A 5,644-nucleotide genomic window follows, 5' to 3' on the forward strand; every position below is an offset into this window, starting at 1 on the left:
CAACTATTTTCAACTGAAACATATGTTTCTGTTGTTCTTCCTCTGTAACTTTTTTTTTTTCTGTTTTAGTTAACCTAATATGAGATTGCAATCATGGTGCCTCCTACAGTTACCTGATACCTAGTATAAACTCAATATATGCTTGAATGAAAGAATAAATAATAGTTATTAAGTATCTATAACAGTCTTATTGTTTTTTAAAAAAATTTTTTTAGTTGTTTATGGACCTTTATTTTATTTATTTATATGTAGTGCTAAGAATTCAGCCCAGTGCTTCACACACGCAAGGCAATTGCTCTACCATTGAGCTACAACCCCAGACCCCTTATTCTTTTTTTTAAATTTAATAACAAGCTTAGCAATAACAATGCTTACTTTAAAATATTCTGATACTGAAAATGGAAAGCTGGAAATGGAACCACCATTTGACCCAGCTATTCCCCTTCTCGGACTATTCCCAAAAAACCTAAAAAGAGCATACTTCAGGGATACAGTGTAATCAATGTTCATAGCAGCACAATTCAGAACAGCTAGACTGTGGAACCAACCTAGATGCCCTTCAATAGATGAATGGATTTAAAAAATGTGGCATATATACACAATGGAATATTACTCAGCAATAAAAAACAACAAAATCATGGCATTTGCAGGGAAATGGATGGCATTAGAGCAGATTATACTAAGTGAAGTCAGCCAATCCCTTAAAAACAAATGCCAAATGTCTTCTTTAATATAAGGGGGGCGACTTAAAACACAGCAGGGAGGAAGAGCATGAGAAAAAGATTACTATCAAAGAGGGACAAGAGGTGGGAGGGAAAGGGATAGAGAGGGGGAATTGCACAGAAGAGGGAAGGAGACCCTCATTGTTATACAAAAATACATATAAGAGGATGTGAGGCGAAGTGGAGGAAAAAAATAAATAAATAAGAGAGAGTGAGAGAAATGAGTTATGGTAGATGGGGTAAAAGGAGGGAAGGGAAGAGGAGGGGAGGGGAGTGAAGGGGAGGGGGGATAAGAAGGGGATAGAAAGGGCAGCAGAATACAACAGACACTTGTTTGGCAGTATGTATAAACATGGCTGTATAATCAATGTGATCCTGCAATCTGTACACGGGGGAATAATAAAAATTCATACCCCATTTGAAATAAATGTATGGTATATGTTATGTGAAGATGTTATTGAGATAATACAATATTTTTCTTTTATAGCATAACAGAAATTATGCATAAATACTAATAACATTGCTTTGGACAAAAAATAATCTTGTATATTATCTTTTTATATTAATGGTAGAAACATGATTGCTAAAGTTATTCATAATTATTGCTTTAAACAAATTTTACCCTGATTTGGAAGCACTTAATTTTTATTTCTGTTAGATAAGTTCTTTGTGTTGAATGGGGATATGTAAGAAGTCAGAGATTTGGAATGAAGACCTGAATTGAAATCCTCATTGCTACTTAACTATTCTTATAGAGCACATAGTTTTCTTATTTGTGATGAATCAAGAATGTTCATAAATAATCCAGTAATTTGAATGTAGTTGTCCCCCAAGGGTTTTTATGTTGGAAATGTAGTCTCTACTGTGTTGTTGTAGAGATGTTGGAACTTTGTGAGAGATCTTTTGGTTATTGGAAGCATCTGTCAGAAAGGATTAAAGTTGGTCTTGTGGAATTAGTTATCTAAAGAGAGAGTTGTTATAAAAGCCAGCCTAGCCCCTGAATCCCTCTCTGACCTTGCCACGTGATCATTCTCAAATATACTCCTATACAAGTTCTTGCCCTTGTAATGCCATTCACCAAGAGCGCTCTGCCAGAGATGAGACAGATGTGGCTGCTTGATCTTAAACTTTCAACCTCTAAAAAAGGAGTTAAATAAACCCTTTTTTTTTCTTTATAAAGCATGCCAGCTTAGATATTTAGTTATAGCAACAGAAAATAGAGTAATACAAATATATTCTATGTACCTCATGAGTTTTGTGCAGGGCTTATTAAAAAAGATTTTTTTTTTTGCCCATTGAAATATTTAGGTGTTATCATCAGCAGTATTGTTTCTTCATCAACATAACTAAAAACAGCATTCACTGATGTAATGTTTCTTAACATGAAGTCTGACATTTTGTTAACGTATTTCAATATTTATAGTATGGGTTCCACTCTAGTCAGGCCCTTTTTCAGCTCAGTAATCAAAACCTGAAATTTATATGGAATAGATATTCTAAAAGGGAAATTATTCTAAAGTAAGGTATAACATTGATTTTCATATTTAGCTTCAATATTGAAAAAGGTTGCCATTTCTTTCCAATTCTCATCTCACATTTTACTATATTATAGTGAATGACAAGGAAACTTCCATCATGCTGATGATACACATTCTCTATGTTGAAAATTAAAGTAAACCAGAAAATAAATCTTGTTCAGCATTGCTGTGAACCCTATGGAAGACTCTTACTTCCATAATTTTTCACTTCACTACCACCTATAGCTATAAATGGACAGTAAAATTTGGGACTGAAAATAAAAACATAAAATAGAAAAACAATTACATTTGTTCCTATCAATATCTGAGACCTTTGTACAAAATACAATGATAATCATGTTTTGAAAAACCTTTCTGAAGCTTTGCTATATCAGCAACTTTCTTTCTATTCATCAGAAAGTATTGAATACTGCCCTTAAGGCATGTTCAGCCTTCCACAAAGTAAAGTAGAGAAACAAATTGGGCATGCATTAAAAAAAAAGCAAGCCAAGCAAGTCCGATAAACACAGTGGCACATGTCAGATAGATAAATGTTAACTACAACACTTATTTCATGTTTTCCTTAATGTGGGCTAAGTCGCATACAATTCCATGTAATTTGAGGAATAAAATTTACTTTTGCATTGTGTTACTTTTAACACAAATAACATATAAAATACAATTTAATGGCTTAAAGTATATTAATGTAGACACATTGTTTTAGATGGGTAGAAATTTGCTTTTCTTTTTATTCAACATCCTTATTTGTCCATACTATAGTTTTCTTTAGAGAAGTGTGATTTTTTTTTTAACCTGAAAAGCTACAGGGATAGAACTGCGCTCATTAATATTTGGTAGTTTGTTGCATATGGTCCAAAAACATGAAGTTTTTTTTTTTTGGTACTGGGGACTGAACTCAGTAGCCACATCCCTAGTCCTATTTTATATTGTATTTAGAAACAGGGTCTCACTGAGTTGCCTAGCACCTTGCTTTTGTTGAGGCTGGCTTTGAACTTGAGATCCTCCTGCCTTAGTATCCTGAGCTGTTGCGATTACAGGTGTGAGCCACTGCACCCAGTTACATGAAGACTTTTTGATTACATACATACACATATGCATCCTAAGCAGACAGCTCTATAGTGTAATAATTCACTTGCCACTTCATATTAGCATCAATTCTTTAATAACTGAGATTTTTCTTGAGTTGATGAAAACTAGCACACAAATTTCCACACAGTGTCTTCCCAAAGAAAAATATGCAATGAAGTTTGTATACCTAATACATAATTTGCCTCCATAAACAATGAATGATTTAAGCAAAATAATAGATATTTATAGTGTTCCCGTAGAATATATCTATGTACATATCTGTATGCATGCATGTGCATTTATATACATAGTGAAAATAAGTTGATGGCTTAGTGGATTCTAAATAGTCTACCTAAATAGTCTGCTTAGTAAAACTTTGTACTATTTCTGAATTCTCATATTGCTGGATGTGGTATGTGCCTATAATTCCAATGGCTTAGGGAGCTAAGACAGGAGAATCCCAAGTTGGAGGCCAGCCTCAGCAATTAAGTGAAGCTCTAAGCAATTTAGACCCTGTGTTTCTAATAGACAATGGGGATATAGTTCAGTGGATGTAGTTCAGTACACCTGGGTTCATTCCCCAGCACTAAAAGAAAAAAGAAAGAAGGAAAGACACTCCTAGCATATACCAATGACCCAGTTCTGAATATCCAAAATGTCTATATTACTTGTATGTGAGTGCATTTCTTAAATATCCTAAAATATTTTGATTATAATAAAATATTTTAATTGACAATGAAACTAACAAGTGGCATTATCATGACATGTGTCCTCAATAAATTATAAATAAATTTTTAAAAAAGGCTTTTAGGATTTGTTTGTAGACTATATTAAATTTTATTTGTTTGCTTGCATTTTTGTAAGTAAAGCACCCAAAGATGACATATTAGGTCTAGGTCATGATGGAAAACCTCTTAAGGAAGTTTTAAGAATGCTGGAAATAAATGCAAATCTAAAGGTCTTGTATTTTATCTGCAACTCCAAATCCAATATTTCTGTGATATAAAACATCAAACACACATAGACATAAATGTGCACATATACACACTCAAATCAGGGCATTAATAGTCTGCTTTTATTTTAAACATTCCACTAATTACTCAAGTTATTTGATAAAAAGATTTGTAAAAGTATTAAATAATACTAACAAAATAATACTAAATAATAACAAAATAAATAAATAAATAAACAAATAACTAAATAAATAAAATACATATAGACAGCAATATTAAGTAGAAAGTATTAAGGAAACAAAAGAAAGCATCAAATTTGTAAGAGAGTTAAACAACAACTTGAGATTCATCAGCAAGACATCTTCAGCAAGAATGTAACATTTTGGAGACTTGAAAATTCATTTTTAAAATAAGAGAATTGGTAACAGAGGACAACAAATCCATGGAGATTACAATGTGAGGCAAATGTGGAGAAGAGTAATTTTCTTCAACCAATGCACAGAAAGTAGCAGACCTAACTCGGAAAGGAGTAGTGTAGGAAAAAAATGAGTGCATGCAAAGCAAAGGGTAAGAAGGCCTTTAAGAAATAAACTGTTACACCAAAAACATCCTTCTTGGCTTTGTGCATTTCTAAATAATTTAATCCCTAAACTCCTCTACAAATCTCTAAATTTTTCTAACTAGCACACAAATTGAATTTCACCTCCATGTTACTTGTTTACCTCTAATGTAGGGCTGATGTTACTCAATGTTCAATTTCAAATAGAGTTGTAACAGAGCTTTTTTTGGAGAATTGCTTTACCCCAGGAGATAGCTTTGGGCTCGAGGATGTTGGTGACAGGAAATGGCCCAGGTGCCTTGGAAGTATACAGTCTTTATACGTTTGTTTCCAGTGCGTGGACTTATCTTCTACCAGGACTTTTACCTAACAAGTCAAAGTCTTGCAAGTTCCTTTTTCCTGTTATTTAACCTGATTATTCAGAATCTTCTGGTCCTGAAATGGCTCAGTGGTAGGTGATTTCAACCCTGTGATGAAACTTGACACAAGGAAAAAGTTTTTTGTCTTACATGATAGAGAATTTAAAAAAAAAAACTGTATAAATGTTTGTTTCTAAACAAGGATTGTCTTGCTTGGCTGGGTGTCCCATATTTAGTAGATTTGTGGATTACAGCTCATCAAACATTTTGGACCCCATTCTAATCTCCCTTACTTTTCCTTCCCTTCCCTTCCCTTCCCTTCTTCACCGATCCATCCTCCAAGCACATTTAATCCCTTGAGTATTTTATCTGAACTGTCTGGAAGATTGTCAATCCTTCCACTGTGTTCAATGTGAAGTTACAGTAGTTTAAGGGCTGCATGTAT

The sequence above is a fragment of the Callospermophilus lateralis genome, unplaced genomic scaffold (assembly GCF_048772815.1).
Source record: "Callospermophilus lateralis isolate mCalLat2 unplaced genomic scaffold, mCalLat2.hap1 Scaffold_52, whole genome shotgun sequence".
Lineage (NCBI taxonomy): Eukaryota > Metazoa > Chordata > Mammalia > Rodentia > Sciuridae > Callospermophilus > Callospermophilus lateralis.